The following is an 18,003-nucleotide window of genomic DNA, read 5'->3' on the forward strand; positions in this document are numbered from 1 at the left end:
TTTTTTTAATGATTATTGGGAATGTGCTATGAGTTTTTCATGTGTTTCAGAAGTTAGCTTTACTTTATTGTACTTTATTTGGTTGCAAAAAAGAGGCTACCAACAGTGCTACGGTCTATTATAATTAACTGGTCAAACTGTACAATTAAATCATATGTTACACTGCAATATCACTTTCATTTTTGAATTTTGTTCGCATCTTCTTCAGAGTTATGTTTTCTTATATAAACAACTCCTCCCTATGTATCTACAAAGCCAAAGCTACTGAGGAGAAAATTATTTATAAGCATAAAATTTCTTGCAAGCCACAAAGCTGCATACACAAGCAACTTTTGAAGAAGACAACTATGGAAGTAAATTTTCATCAGTGCAACGCCAACATAAATTAGAATGACTCAGAAGATCCTCTGTGGAATTATGCCAGATGTTCACCTGATTACCTGTGATCAGAACCTGCTCTTAAAAGACTTTAACAATAATGTTAAAAGGATATATCACTTATTGTAATACATGTCATATAAAACGTATAGCATTAGCTGTACACAGAGGAATAAAGAAAACACAGTCCTCAAAAATCATTTTGAAATACACTGCATACACTGTCTTTCTCATGAGTGGTTTTCTTTTCTTTCTTTTCTTCTCTTTCTTGTTTTTTTTCTTTTTATTATTTTTATGGTTTTTTTGTTGTTGTTTGTTTTTTTTTTTTGTGTATGTGTGTATGTATCTGCGTTGCAAAGCTATGTTTTACAGCTGTATTGATTTCTAATCTATTGCTGATTATTTTCACAGGAAGGAATCAACTATATCATTATAGAACTGTATAAAAATATCAGTGCTTTTTCACTGAAAAAACCCCAAACATTCTTCATGATTTCAGCCGTGTGTATGAAATATATGTACGTAAAAACATATCACTGGAATTTAGTGATATAACCACAGAGTTTGGTAGCAGAATTCTTCACACATACCTCTATAACTATTAAATTATTTTCATTTACTAGGTAAAGTATCCAATAAGAATGTGACTTTCCAGAGTAAGAAATAGACTTTTTTCCTTCCTCCCGGAGTTTTCATGCCCAGGTTAAGTGTATTCACCTTATCAGCTTGTAATAGGGAATATGTGTATATAGCAAACTTCATAGTTTGGTATGAGTTGATAGAAATTCTGTGCTCATTATAATCTGAGAATGTAAGACATAGTGGAAAGAAGAGACCTCAAGATGAGCATTTTTTCCAGTGACCTTGCTCTCACATGTAAAAAATCCTATTAAGTTAAACTGTGCTTAACTGCATTTTCCTGGTATTAGTTGATAATTTCCAACCTTTTTGCTGACAATCCCCTTAACCCTTATCTCCCATATCAGTATTATCCTCTTTATAAAATGTCAGTAATATGGCATGACAGATGATGCTAGGGCTACCAACCTGCTCAGAATATCAGTAACTACAAAAATCATATCCAATTAAGGTAACAATGGCTCTCAGGCTCTTGCAAGAATACAAGATGAAGTCTAAAAATAAGCAAGCACTATTCTAACCCAATGTCTGTCCTTCTGCCTGAATAGATTACATTTTATGAATAGCTGGTGTGTAAACAAGAAAAAGGAATACTTAAATTATTTCAGTCTGCTGGAATTGGTGGAATGAGGACTTGTAGAATGGACTTCAAGTCATCTCATATGAAATGTACACCATTTAATATTGAAAGGCATTTTTATTTCTCTATGATGTGACTGAATTTTCATGCAAGTTCTTGTAAAAAATTCTATTCCAGGATCTTGATTATTAATAAATTATTAATTATTATTAATAAAAGAAGTGAAGAAATTGCAATATTTTTATTTCAATTTGTCCAAGAAAAGCCATTCCAATTATATACTTAAATACTTTAAATAATTTTGCTATTTTGCACTGAATAAAAACAAATTCTAAAGGAACAATCTGATCATAGGGTGAGAAAAAGGCTGCAGGGGTTGGTGCCTACTTTGCTTGCTCATTATTTTGCAGTGTGTTGCTGTATAAAGAGTGCTGTTCAACTAGACAGAAGTTAGCTTGTTTTTATTAGGTGGCAGTTGCTGCCTATGTTTTTTTTTTTATTATTTTTTTTAAGTTTGGATGGAAGATATTCACTTCTTTAGAGGTAAAAAACACATGGAAAAAAACTTTCTGAAAGCAGAACAGCACAGAGAGAATAAGAGAGGAAAAAATGTTATTGAGAAAGAATACTACAGAAGACCATGACTCATTTTGTATGCATGGTCAGGCCTCATAGGTAGCAGCAAAAAGAGGTTTCCTAGGGTTTCCAGATGGGATTATGAAGCTGATCATAAAATAAAGAAACAAAACATGATGGTTGAGATTCAAATTAAAAGGAAGTTACTCTATTCTAAAAGTTTTTGTAGATAACTTTTCTTTTAAATTTCATCAGCCAATGAGATGTCCAAGGCCAGGTTGGATGGGGCCCTGAGCAGCCTGGTCTGGTATTAAATGGGGAGGTTGGTGGCCCTGTCTGTAGCAGGGGGGTCGGAGATTCATGATCCTTGAGATTCCTTCCAACATGGGCCATTCTGTGATTCTGTGATTCTGCAATCATTTTCTCATTTTGTGGTCACAACATAAATATGTTGCAGAAACTTAAAACCCTTTCATGTTTTTCAGATATGACCACTTTAAATAAAAGGAACAGATGGATCAGAACTCTTGGCAAATCATAATTTTCTCTTCAAAGGTCAATGCCAGCTTTTCAGCCAGGGTCAACCAAATGCACTGAAAAGCAGAAAATTATGGTACAGCTGCTGTAAGCTGCTTCTAATTTCCAAGATTACAGACTTTGGCATTGCTTTCTCCAAGGTGGCTTCAAGAGCTAGGCAGTGAGGCTGAATCGCACGGTGTTCCACTGAGGAGGTTTTTCTTTTCTTTTTCTTTTTCCCTTCTTCCATATTCCCTTCTGAGGGTAATCATGTATAGAAACCAGAACCAATAGATAGAAAACTGAAAGCCGATCAAAATTAGTAAGATAAAATCAAGTGCTCTATTTCAAAGCTGTATTACACCTCAAAGTTATGGGAACATTGTCACTAACTTATAGCAAAGTTTTACCAATTTTCAGTGCAGATTTATTTCATATTAAACCTTTGGATTCTATTAAGTCTATTTTATGCTTTGGCTTTCTATTTTTGCTCAGTGATAAGTGATACTGGAATTTTCTTGCTGAGGTTTTAGAGAAAACAGAAACTAGAAAATTGAGCTATGTGTCTGTTCCTGAGGAACCAGCGTTAGCTATTAGGGTTTTCTATTTTTTATTTATTTTATTCTATTCCATTTTTGTATCATGAAACTTTGTTTTTAACAAACCATATTTAACAAATAGTAACCCCTTACACACACTTCTCTGTACTTACTCACCAAACTTACTCCATCTGCAACACTGTTTTGCTATTAATATTTTGATGATAATGTAAGTACATTTTGAAAACTATAAAGTAACAATAAATTTTTTGTACCCTGTTCTTGGGCATAATGGTTTCAGGATATAATGCCTATGACTGTGAAACTGAACTCAACAATATGAACACAGCCTTCAGAGCAAAGCTTTCTCACACTGGCAGGCACTAGCTGCATGGGCATACTTTTGATTTCTCCTTCTCCTGTTAATATATCTGGTTATGGGCCTGTCTTTTCACACATTACTCTGTCAAATATTTCAAAGAATGCATTTGTTCAGAGGCGTGTTCAAGAATAAATGTTTCATCAGTAAGATATGTCAGTATTTTGAGAGTACGTTGTTGGACTGAAGTAGACATCTAGCAGTGAATCCATAGGTCTTCAGAAATTTCTTGTCCTGAGTGTTTGTACAGGAAGTTTGTATAAAACAAATGAGTCTGTTTCTTGTGTCTTACAAAATTGAGATAAAATGTTGGATACATAGCGTAACATACAGTTACAGTGATTTGGTCATCTACATATCTTTCACACATTTAATTTCCCGTACAAATTCATTGATCTGATGGAAACAAGAAGTCAATTTCTCAAAATTTCACAAAGTATATATTTTTACTTCATACAGTGGTAAGCATAAGCCTACCCTAGATGTAAATTAACAGTGAATGAACCTTTCAAATTTTTCATGGTACTTTCATCTGGGAAAAACTATCGTCTCAATAATGTTGCAAATTGAAGTAGAAATATTATGCATGCTATACTTGTACTTTATTACTTTATTTCACAGAATCACAGAATTTCAGGGATTGGAAGGGACCTCAAGAGATCAATGAATCCAATTCCCCTGCTAAAGAAGGCACCTGATTGTACAGGTAGGTGTCCAGATGGGACTTGAGTACCTATCTCCACAGAAGGGACTACACAATCTCTGGACAATCTGTTACAGTGCTCCATCACCCTTACAATAAATAAGTTCTTCTCCATGTTTCTATGGATCTTTCTATGTTCAAGTTTTAGACCATTACTCCTTGTCCTACCGATATGCACCACAGAGAAGATCCTGGCTTCATTCATTTGCCTCCCACCTCCCTTTAGATATTTACAAACATTAATCGGATTTCCTCTCAGTCTTCTTTTCCACAGGCTGAACAGACCCAAGTTACTCATTATTTCCTCATACTGGAGGTGCTCCAGGTATGTTATCACCTTTACGGTCTTCCACAGGACTTCTTCCAGGAGATTTGTGTGTGTTTTTTTTTTTTTTAACTGAGGAGACCAGAATTTGACCAGTCTGTTCAGGACTTGTTGAATGGTAACACAGTCTTCTGGAGTATCATCCACTCCTCCCAGCACTGCGTCATCAGCAAACTTGCTGAGGGTGGTCTCTATCCCTTCAGCCAGGTTGATGATGAAGATGTCGAACATCTTTATTTTCCTTTTCAAAAAAATCCCCTGTTGTCAGGTAAAACATACATACATATTTTATTTCAGTAACTATTCAACTTAAGTCTTTAAAATTATAACATTTAATGTATAAAGTATTTCAAAAATTGCTTTCCAAAATAACTTAATACTTGATGCTGCAGTAGCTTGTTGGTAGAAGGAAATGCACTGGGGAAAATTGTAACCCAGCTGATTTTGGTACTGGGCCTCTGCTCCTTCCTGGTTTTCATGCTCACCCATGGGCATAATGCCCTTCCACTGCAAAACATTCAAACACAAAATATGCCTCTACCTGTCTTGGTACAAAAGTGCGGATATCATTAATGGAGGTAATAAAATTTAAAGGTATTTCAGGAAATACAGCTGCAGTGCATATTATAACAGCAGTTAAAAGTAGAATTTTCCAAAAGTTAGGAGGATATACAAACCAGTGAAAGGCAAAAACTAGTTTACTATTTTTTTTTTAGATGATCTATATATACGGTTGGTGCCTCTCACACATAAGTTCTCATAAACTCTGTTATGATTCTTTCTTGTATGTGTAAATCCTCTTTAAATTTCTTTCCGAGTACATAAAATATCCTAAAAATTTAGAAAGAAAAAAAATTCCTGTCATTCGTAACAGGCTCATGAAACACAGCACAGTTCCCATCAACATTTATGAAATCAATGCAGATACAACAATCGTTCTGTCATCCTACTTGTCTTTGTCATGTTTAAAACTGAGTTAATTATTTTTTGTCCTCCTCTCTGATGAATTGGACACAAAGATAATTCTAAAATATACCCAACTTCCAAAATACCAGGCCAGAATGTGTGAAGAGCTGTTTTCTCAGAAGGAATGAATATGCTTTCTAATATTTAATCGCTTGCCTCAATCTGTATCTGTGAATGTTTAGAAGACTATAATTATTTTAATTACTTTACTGAAAATCTGTCATGATCTACTTTGTCGCATTAGTCACTTGGCCTAGGATCCACATAATTACCCATTCTCCTCATATTTGTGAAAATATGGTTGACTTTTGATGTCTTCTTCATTAGACTAAAAAAGAGAAATTATCATAAAAACATGCATATTTGATTTTGCTTGGTTTTGGAAATGAATAAATGAATGTGGGTATACTCAAAGAATGAAAGAATTTTCACTGTTCAATCAAATGTAAAAGACGAAAGTAAGAAATGAAAATCAGGAAGGGGATAAAACTGTGTTTAATCTTGAACTATCAGGCTTCTGAAAATTGTGAAATTCAAAACACGATTAGACAACATTGTTGAATTGCATCTTTATTATTTGAGAGTCTGTAATATTTGTTGTGTTTTTTTTTTTTTTCTCCTCTGATTTTACAAGCTCTGGAAGATTTATTAATCAACACTTCAATTCAAATACATGTTAATATAATTTGAGGGTGATGTTAACCCAGCCTGAGACTAAAGTATATGCAGATTCTAACCCCAAAGTATTCAATCAAATAATTCCCAAATATGTACTTGTAAATATGAATTAGTAGTCCACAGCTAGATACCACACAAAGTTATCTAAATCCTCAATATTTTGACAATTCTGTCATGAATCATTATTCATCTATAAAGTTAGATGTTAGATATTCATCTATAAAGTTATTTGTGGTTTATTACACACTCCTTATTATACTGCAGTTTAAAATGCTCTGAAATACAGAGAAGGAAAGCAATTTGGTGGCCAGCTCAACTCTAATTACAAGCAATATGTATAATTTAAGAAACCAAAATCTGAAAATTGCATAGACTGCATCACAGGATTTCAGTCTGTGGTTAATCTGGTACACTTGCATTCAATTCCAAGGACTTGTGAGGCCAGTATTTCTATTGTTTTAGCATAGAGAATAAGAACAAATGGCATTTTTACTCAGTTGATGACTACAAATATATTTAAAGTGTTATGGTTGCAAGGAAACTTGTTTTTTCTAGTAAAATACAGGTGGAGGTGAAAAAAAAGCAAAAGTTAATGGGAGAAGCTATTGGATTTGCTGCAGGGCATGGATATTACTTGATTAGGGATGGAAGGGGAGATAACATACAAAAAAGGTTGTGAGTGAAGTATAGTACATAAAGTGTTACAGAGCTGAAAGTTACTTTATCCAGGTGTGAAAAAGAGTCATCATGGAGAAGCTAGTTTTCTATATTTCTGTTTTCATGGAAGTACTTTAGTATGATCTGAACTGAGGCTATAAAGAAGAGTAGCAAATATGTTGGACAACCATCTCTGAATGACAACAGAGCAAACAGTAGTTACAATCATAATTGGTTCAAACGCAAGTATTTTTTGTACAAATAGTCCCTGTGAGCAAAAAATCAGGAAAGAGTGGCAGGAGACCTGTGTGGATCAGCAAGGAGCTTATGCACAAACTCAAATGAAAGAAGAAGGTCCATGAAATGTGAAAAAAGGTTCTGACCACTTGGGAAGAATATAGAGATGTTGTCAGGCTTGGAGAATGGGGAAGGTACCTAAAAACTGGAGGATAGCCAATGTCCCTCCAATCTACAAAAAGTGCAAGAAGGAAGATCCAGATAATTACAGGCCAGTCAGCCTCACCTCTGTCCTTGGAAAGGTGATGAAACAGCTTGTGCTGGATGTCATCTCCAGGCAACTGGAAGGAGGTTATCAGGAGTAGTCAGCATGGGTTCACCAGGGGGAGGTCATGCTTAACCAACCTGGTAGCCTTCTATGATGTTGTTACTGGCTGGGTGGATGTGGGGAGAGCAGTGGATATAGTCTACCTTGATTTCAGCAAGGCATTTGATACTGTCCCCCACGACATCCTTATAACAAAGCTGAGGAAGTGTGGGATAGATGAGTGGACAGTGAGGTGGGTTGAAAACTGGCTGACTGGCAGAGCGCAGAGGGTCATCGTTGGTGCTGCAGAGTCTGGCTGGAGATCTGTAACCAGCAGTGTTCCTCAGGGGTCTGTGCTGGGTCCGGTCTTGTTCAACATCTTCATCAATGATCTTGATGAGGGGATAGTGGCCACCCTCCTCAAGTTTTTTAAGATGTTTAACTACAATAAATATACATCTGAAAATATCACAAGAAAAAATAGAGAGAATGAATGACTTTATGGGATTTTTACATTTGATACTTACTCAGGTAGTTATCAGAATGCGACTTTAGCAGGAAAAGAAGATAGTAATTCTCAAATCCTGCTTTATAAATGACATAGGGGGGAAAAAGAGATCACACCAATACCACGATGTGATTGAATTCCCTTTTAGAAGTGTCTTATTGTATTGTTAAAATCCAAATCTTCCAGGAGCTGGGGCAATAGAAAGCATGTGGGTGGTTTTGCATGCCTTTTGAATGGCACAAATGAGTATGTCGACAGAAGGACTAATTAATGCTCAGAAACATTTCAAAGTAAATAACTAGATGCTCTGACAACCTGTAAAGATTTTGCTTGTGAAATGAATTGCAGTATGAGAAGAAAAGATAAAACAGCTAGTATTTCAGTGCTTGAGATATTATATGGGTAGTTCTATAAGTTGAAAGGTATGAAATCACTTTCCAGTTTCACTTTGTCTTACAATGAATAATGTAGTAAAACTCGGGATATTTTCTTGAATCTTTTTCTTATCCAATTTTCAGAAAATGCGAATTGAAAGATGTTATTATTATACCTACCACTTGTCAAAGACACTGAGGATATAAGAAGTACAGAGTTGTCAGAGTTTATACAAAGAAGAACGTTACCTCCTTCAGCATCAGTTTGCAGTTCTAAGCAGAAAGTAGAAGCTTTCACTCAATAATAAAAATATCTTTAAATTTATTATTGCTATATTAGTTAACTGTGATTATACACAGTTTATAATAATCCTTTAATTTCATTTGAGCCTCTCCTGTTTACCATGGAAGCTTTCTTCCAATTGACTCACTATGTACTCATCAGGTGCATTTAAGATACCATGTGATCATGATACCTGGCTACTTCCAATTAAAGATGCTAAAAAATAATATTAAATATGAAAACAATCAAAGTACGCTTTTTTGTATAACTCACAAACTTTGATTATATTAAGTTTAGGAACACTAAAAATGCTGCTTATATACACATTTTACGAATGTGTTGATGTATGGCTGTTGTGGCTTAACCTGGCAGGCAGCTCAGTACCACACATCTGTTCACTCACCTCAGTATGGGATGAGAGAGAGAACTGGAAACAAAATAGAACTTACAGATTGAGGCAAATGCTATTTACTAAGACAAAAAAGAAAAATAGTAACGAAAATATAATGAAATCTCTTTCTCTATATATATATCTCCTCTCCACTGTGCAATTATTTATCACCTATCAGTTGATACCCAGCTAACAATACAGGTGCCCACTGGCAAGCACCCAACAGCAACTCATTTCATCAGCCATTTCTTTGGGAAAGCATTGTGAGACAAACTCTCTAGAAGGACAGCTTAATTATCCATTCAGAAATAAATTGTTTTCAGAGATTGTAAGGAAAATTTTGACTGGAATATATTGCATTATGAATAGGTGAAATATTCATTGATTCAAAAATTACATTAGAAAATAAATTCCTCTCCAAATTTTGAAGGACTTCAAACACAAAACATTTTGAAACACAAAATGCGACCAACATTTCAAAGGTATCTTAAGATTGCAATTGTCTCTGTAGTATTTACAATTTATAAACAATGTAAAAGTAACTTTCCATGTGCTTGATTTATCCAGCAGATAAAACTATGTGGAGGAACTAAGACAAAATGGATGCATGCACTTAAAATGCATTGATAACTTTAACATAATGGAAGAGGCAAAGATATAGTGACAACTTAAAAATAAATTTGGAGAATCTTATGGTGTGTTCCAATATAATAATGTAATAAAGCGCATCGTTTACAAGTTAGAAATTCACTTTGCTGAAGATCCGCTTTATCTTCTGTGAAGCAACTACAGAAGATCCTCTAGGTATCAACTCACAGCATTTCTGAGACGTGGCACTTTAATTACTTCAAGGCTTGTCACAGAATAACTGAACAAGAAGAACTGAGCATTACCCTTAATTACTTAACAGTTAGTTGGCTATGGATTTTCATTCTAGAAAACAAAAGTAGCACTAAATCTAATGTAATGAAATGCCAAATCGTGTAAGTTTTGGTTACCACATAAAAACTCATTGTTCTCACTTTTAAGACCTGGTACTTAAGACCTGGTACATAAGAAGGGTTTCAACTGCTTGAACATTTCAGAACTGATTTTATTTCATTCTGCTTTATGATTAAAATTACTCAAAGCCTGTAGTTTGGCTGGGTAAAGTCTGATAATAGCAAAGAGAGGAAGAAAACACTACTGTGTGAAGAAGTCTTTTCAGGTGGTTAGTAAGTTAAGAGAGCAGTGAACTGAACTGGAAAAGATAACAGTGATAATTGCAATGCTGAAGCTGAAGTTTTCTGAATGTGTCATTATTATGGCTTGCCAGAAGCAGTAAGGAACATTCAAGTCATAAGGGACTGTCCCAGAAGATTTACTAGCTATGACAGGTTACCTTAAAGAGAAGAGTCTGCCTTCTTACCACGAATCAAAATCAGAAAAATAAAAGCATTTAGGATCACTTACTCATTTAAACTATCTTTGTTCCTTGTCAATTTGAATACATAGCACAAAGAAAAAGAGAAATATGTTTATGATACAGCTCAGGCAAAGCATGTAGATCTTTGTCTCCATCCATAGGAATACAAATGGTTAGGTTGAACTTGGGTTTTGTTTTTTTTTTGTTTTTTTTTTTTTTTTTTGTTCTTTTTTTTGTTGTTTTTTGTTTGTTTGTTTGTTTTTTAAAGAATGAAAAACATTAAAATATTCTGTATTTGACAGTTTTGAATTACACACTGTGATTTTTAAATACACTGAATTAATGTCAAGAAATGCATGACATCATTGGCATCTTCTGAGGCATCTTCTAACATCATAAAAATTCTTTACTTTTGAAAGGCTTACCAGTTCCTATCTATAATTCTTTCAGAGCAACATGGTTCCTCAATATGCAACAGGATTTGTTATATTACACCTAACTCCTACTATACACCTGTAACTGTCTTCTTCAGCTAATTCAACTTTTTTGTTGTTGTTCTTGTTTTCATTTGCTTGGTTGTTTTTGTTTTGTTTTATTTTTGTCTCTGTCATTTTTAAATTATATATAACTATTGCACCAGAAATATTTGTTTCATATATGTTTCTGCATTAAATCTGCATTACATACTAGTGTACTAGTACTTTAGTTCGTAAAATTCAAAAGAAGTCTAAATGGTTCTGTTCGTAAATGCTATTTTCATTAATGTAATAGTGCCCTCTATGTTCCAGAGATTGCACTAAGGGTAATAGCATTTTTAGCAAAATCAACCAAACTCACTGTTTTATTTCAATTCCTTCTTAACAGAGGGAAAAATAACAATCTTTTGAATTAGTCTTTTTTTAATACTATCAAATTCCATAAAAAACAAAAAAAAAACCATTTTTTTATCATAAAGAAATTAAATGGAATTTTAGAATATGAAACAGTAATCAAATTGCTAAAATTCAGTCACATACTATTTTCACATTTAAAAAAAGAGCAAAACCAGAATTCTTTCTTTTGTGGAAAAATGGCTGTACAAATATCTTTTCAAACTCTACAATTAATATTTGATGGTCTCATAAATAATAGCATATTTGCTTTAAGCAGATTGTAACCACTGAGTTATAGGTTTAATGTGCACAGAAAAACATTCTGGAGGTTTCAAAGTAAAAGGGAAACATATGTAAATTATGAGGCACTGAGATATATCTACCCCCACATACACTAAATAGGCTATATGGGTGGTCAGATTATGTTGAAATACTTGTAAGAGAAAAATGGGAAAGATTTCTACATATTATGTACAAAATTTTGAAAAACATGTTGTAACACAAAGGAATCCTGATTCTTACAGAATCATAGAATCATAGAAACATTTAAGTTGGAAGGGACCTTGAAATGTCATCTACTCCAACTCATCTGCAATGAACAGAAACACCTACAGCTAGATCAGGTTGCTCAGAGCTCCATTCAGTGTGACTCTGGTGATGGGGAATGTTCAAAGACTTCTGCAAATCCTTATGAATGTCACTATTTCAGTGCTGTAGTCAGGATATTCTCATTACTCATAGAAGATTTCTTCAAACTGCATATGATTACAGAAAAGCAAGATGTTAGTGACACGTTATGCATATCTGCTCAATTTGAAACGATCACTTCCCCAGAAATCTCAGTTAGCTTTTCATAAAAGTTGAGAGAAATAAGCTTTCATTTAAATATACCCATGGCCTTTCATTCATAGAATGATGATGCTTGGTGTGGTAATTCCTGTACACTGACAGCAACACACTTTTCTTAATCATTTCTGCTTTCTTTCTCTACTCCTTCCTTACTCTTAAATCTCATGTGTCTAGAAGACCTTGATTTTGTTGCCTGCCATGTTCTCTGTATTAGCACCAGGTCACTTTGCACTATTTCCATTTCCCTTTCATTCTGAAGCCAAGAACATCTGTTTTTCTCTTCTTTTCTATGCATCTGCACATAAAATAAAGGCTGGTGTCAGGCAATATAGATAAAATAAATAAATGTCTTTACTTTTCAAATTCTTAGATTATGCACACACCTTGAATTAGAGAGAGCTCCTTATACTAACTTAGTTAATAATAGAGAGAAAGCTTGTGATATGGAAGTGTTTTTCAAGGAGGTAAAGTAACAACTAGAGTTTAATAAAAAAGACAAACATGGAAACTACTGTAATTCAAGACACATATGAGACACTGAAGTTAAATTAATCATCTTGATGACAAAGGTTGAGAAGTACTGTGATGTTTGCTCACTGCTGTAACAACTTGAAATCTCATACAGTTACTGTTCTACTCTTTTTCCTCCATTAACTTAATCCCAGTGTTATACCTTACTAAAAGATTTATCTTTTTGGAAGAAGAGGGTTCAAAAATGCAGGATCTGTGCATTAGATTTGAGAAGATATTTTTAATTGTCTGTATAGTCCACTGTTTTCTTTAGCATAGTTGATTCATTTTATCTACTTAGAAAACTGATTGACGTAATTCTGAAAGTTTACGTTGGCAAGCTATTTTTTCTTATGTTATACCACTGCAGGAATCCAAATGAACTTGAAAATAGGATGGAATCCTCTCTTCAATTCATCCTAATTGCAGAGGGATAGAAGAGATGTCTGGTACATTGGTCATGGTGTACTCTTTTCCTTGATCAAAATTAGAGGAAATGTACTTGCAAGACCGATTAGAACTACAAGGTGTTTTTAAAAATCACAGGTAATAATTCATCAGAACAGTTGAAAGGTAGATTACATCAGAATATATAGGCAAATCCAGAATTTAAATATGTTGGAAGTATTTTTAGGTAGAAAATATTATTTGTGGGTTTTTTGTTTGTTTGTTTTTTGTTTTTTGTTTTTTGTTTTTTGTTTTTTTTTCCATGAAGGGAAAAGAAGAAAAGCCTGGATATAAAATTGTCATCTCCGTCTCTGCCTTCAAGCATGTATGGATGAAAACAAGTTATTATGGAGCTATAATGATAGATTACTTTCCAGTGCGTAAGAAGACTACCTAAGCATGATTTCTAATGCCTCCTTAATGAAGAGACTTGTCTTTGCTGAAGTCAGGCTAGAGCAATCTGAAGCTGAGAGAAGTTTTAAGAAGATTTCCAGGCTATTAATTTTCATTGTTTAATAAATCTAGGAAGAGGGCACAGTATAGTATTGTAAAGTTATACATGTTGAATGGATCAAGAACTGTTGAGCTGACATCTTAAAAATAAGTCATCAGTGGCTCATCATGTCTGTACAGGAAAATGGCATTCCACAGGGAGCAGTGCAATTCTCAGTGACACATAATAAGGAAATAATTTTCTTATCACCAACAATAAAATGTGTGGAAGGAATAAAATTTATCACAATAATAAATACAAATAAGAATGTAGATGCCATACAGACTTATCTGGGTAGCTTGATAAAATAATCATATTCAAATGAAATATTTCAAATACTTTCAGATAAAAAGCCATTAAGTTGGGAAGTGAGTCTACAACTGCAAAATAAGATTTTTTTTTTTCCTGAAATTGAAAAGTTCTGTGAATTATAGTGGTAAGATAGGCAGTTATCAGAACTGTAGATTTAAGAAGAAATCTTTTTGGAGAAGGAACAGAGAAGTTAATAAGAGCACATAGCTGATTTTACCATTGCTGGGATCATTATCTGGATATATCATTCTAGTACATAGATTTTTTAAAAGAAGGACAAAAAGGAAAGTTCACATAGAAAACAAAAATTGATTACAGCATGTAAGTATCTTCATAGAAAAAAAAGTATATATGCATATATATATATATAAAGTACTACAGAGATCTTTTATTTAGTGGAAGACATTGTATAAAGAATCAGTAGCTGGAAATTGAAACTTGATATTCACACTGGAAATAAGGTGTGCATTTTTATCAATTATGGGAGAAAATCTATCAGTGTTACTGACAGATTTTCACATCCCTTGATAGCTTCAAATCAAGACTATACGATTTTCTAAAAGCCTATTACATTCTCACATAGTGAAAAAGAAGAAAAAAGTTTTTCTGCTTAGTTTAAAGCATCTAAGTAAATTTTTAGGACAAGAGAGCTTCAGGGAGACAAATAAAAACTTCCCTCATATTATTAGCAGACATCTTGTAATTAAATTAAATTCCATCTCACATTGAAATTGATAAATTTCCCTTGATGTTATCAAATATAGACTGAAGACATGTCGTTGCAAACTAGCTCTTTAGATGTTCAGCTCATGTATGTTGCTTCTGCAACATCTGCAGAATGTTACACCATTCTCAAGAAAAATAGTTTCTTCCTTGTCTTAATCCGATGTCTGAGTTTTAAGTAATACCTTGCTGTTCTTCCAACTCATCATCCCACCCAGCTCACCAGGATTATCTTGCACCCTAATCATTGATTTCTGGTTGCATTCAGTCTCAAATTTCCTTAATCTTCATGTTTTTCCCACTAGTAGCATTGAAAAGAATTTCAAGTTTCAAATTTTTCTTATGGGAAAAGTAAGTTTTTGATACATTCTGATCTCAACAGGTCTCAAAGATTTAAATTTTTATGCACTCTATCGTTTAATGTGATGAGTTTCAATAAAGTTAAATCTGGGTTCTGCACTTTGGCCGCAACAACCCCAGGCAATGCTACAGACTTGGAGCGGAGTGGATGGAAGACTGTGTAGAGGAAATGGACCTGCGGGTATTGATTGATGCACAGCTGAACATGAGCCAGCAGTGTGCCCAGGTGGCCAAAAAGGCCAATGGCATCCTGGCTTGCATCAGAAGTGGTGTTGTCAGCAGGAACAGGGAAGTGACTGTCCTCCTGTACTCAGCTCTGGTGAGGCTGCCCCTTGAGTACTGTGTCCAGTTTTTTGGGCCCTCACTTCAAGAAAGTCATTGAGGGCCTTGGAGTGGGTTCAAAGAAGGGTGACAAGGCTGGTGAGGGGTCTAGAGCACAGGCTTTAAGAGGAGCAGCTGAAGGAGCTGGGATTGTTCAGTCTGGAGAAGAGGAGGCTCAGGGGAAACCTTATTGCTCTCTATAACTACCTGAAGGGAGGTTGTAGTGAGCTGGGGGTCGGCCTCTTCTCTCATGTAATTAGTGATAGTACCAAAGAGGGAATGGCTTTAAGCTGCACCAGGGAAGATTCCTGCTGGACATATGGAAATACTACTTTTCTGAAAGAGTGGTCAAGCACTGTAATGGGCTGCCCAGGGAGGTGGTGGAGTCACTGACCCTGGAGGTGTTCAAGGAACGTTTGTATATTGTGTTGAGGGATATGTTTTAGTGAGTACAATTGGTGCTAGGTGGATGGTTGGGCTGGATGATCTTGTAGGTTCCAACATTTGTCATTCTGTGATTCTGTGATTCAAACAGACTGATTTGTCTGTTTTTGCAGTGTATTAGTATTCATGTTCATGCAATTTATAGTAGTAGTTTTTTTACAGAAATAAACAACCACAATGACAAAACAAAAACAAACAAATGAAAACCACAGAGAAGGAAAGGATTAGTTGAAAGTCACTCAGTAGCAAATGATTTTGAGTCCTAGTCTAATACTGTTGTCAGTTATTCATGCTGTTTTTGAATACACTTAGTTTCATTTTATTTTCATGTTTATTTTCACTATTGACATGTACACTTACAGTGTGTTTCTCCCCAGCAGATCTTCCTGCTGAAGAAACTGCCTGGCAGACATTGCATCCTGCCATCTCTTTTGGCACTGTGTATTGCTGTCAGTTGTTCCTAGGGTGCCCACAGTAAATCAATCCTATGTTTCTCCTAATACCAGATTACAAAGAATGAATATTAAAAAAAGTAATAATCTAACAAAATGACTCTCATAAAATGTATATAGAAAAGTATATTGAATAGGAACACAACCTATATCAATTTAAGTATTACCGAAGCTCTACTCAAAAACATTTAGTAGACTATTCCTGCAGTTAGAAGCTGCGGGATAATGTGACTGTCAGTTTTAATGTGATCTCCACTGTTCTTTACTGTGATTTGCTTTATGATAATATCTATGTGAAGATAGAACAGATGGAAGCTTGGGGTATTGTAAAAGTGTACAGAACATTTGTGAAGTGTAACCTACCAAGTAACCAATTCTTTGGTTATTTGTCAATACTTTTCTTCAAATAATCTTTCTCTCCATTCTGGCTGGACAAGGGGAAACAAAAAATAAAAAGAAGAAATAAAAAGCCTCACAAATTTTCTAGGCAGCCACAGTAGCTCATGTGTTTAAATGTTGTCTATTAAATTATAAAAATGATTTTTTTTTTTTTTCCTGTTGCAGATGGTGTAGTGAATGAGAACACAGAAGAGAACCAAAAGCTATGAAAGAATTTCATTGATTTGACCACTTCTGTTTTTTCCACAGGTACCAGGGAGGAAATATTTTTTTTCTTTTTTTTTCAGAAACATTAATTATTTATATTTGGGTAACCATTCATCAGTTTTCATGTATTTTGAATGAAAGAGGATAGGTATCTCTAAAATAAAGTTTCAGGGGGCAATTGCAATCCAAATTAGTGCTATGTTTTAAAAGAATGTAGCAAAGTGATTAGGTTGCTACTTTGGTTTGTAAGAGAGTAAGTCATTCGTCTTAACAAGTAGCAAGCTCAAGTAGCAGCTTAAATGCCCCAGGATATCCATCAGATTTATATGTTCAAAGCATCCTCAAGAAGGGTTTCTCTGGAGGACAGATAGAATGAATGAATATGCAGGAGAAAAGCATGAAAAAAAATTCTCGTGAATTTCTGACCTAGATCAGTTAGTCTAACAGAGTACACATTTTTTTTACACTTTAAACATAGCTAGTCTCCTATTTGCAAAATCATGAAGATGGCCAGCAAGAGAGATATTCATTTCAGAGCAGTCTGGTAAAGAGAGATATATGTTGGTTATTCCAAAATTAATGCCTCCTATTTACTGCCATGAAAGCTACAACAAAGAACACAATAACACTGTTTGATAGAGCTACAAAATATCAGTTTTCAATATAATCACCACTATTAGCTATTCATTTCCAACACTGATGAACAAGAGCCTGCATGTAGCACTTTAAACATCTATACCAGGGGAGATGACCAAATGTCACTGCCTCACTGTGCTCACATCTGTTTGGTCTCCATAAAACTTCAGCAAACATTGAAGAATGTCAATGGGTGCCATTTTTCTTGCATGGAGGAATTCAATCACGTAACTTTGCTTCATAAGCACTTCCATGTCAGATGTCATTTTGTCAGACTGCTCCTCCGCCGCCATCTCTCACAAGGCAACAAAATGTAACAGAATATTGGTGAGATGGTTTAAAATTTTTTAATTATATTACCAATATTCACTTCTGTCACTGTGGGCAAAAATAGGAGACATTACTTTCAGGGACACCCAGGTACACGCATCACAAACATTACAACTAGCGAGCAAGTAACTTGAAACTCTATTTTTCACAGCCCGAATAATTCTACCAATGACTCTCCAGCACCCCAAAATTTCTCTTTGCATTTTA

This window comes from Tympanuchus pallidicinctus, unplaced genomic scaffold (genome assembly GCF_026119805.1).
Source record: "Tympanuchus pallidicinctus isolate F22 unplaced genomic scaffold, pur_lepc_1.0 scaffold8, whole genome shotgun sequence".
Lineage (NCBI taxonomy): Eukaryota > Metazoa > Chordata > Aves > Galliformes > Phasianidae > Tympanuchus > Tympanuchus pallidicinctus.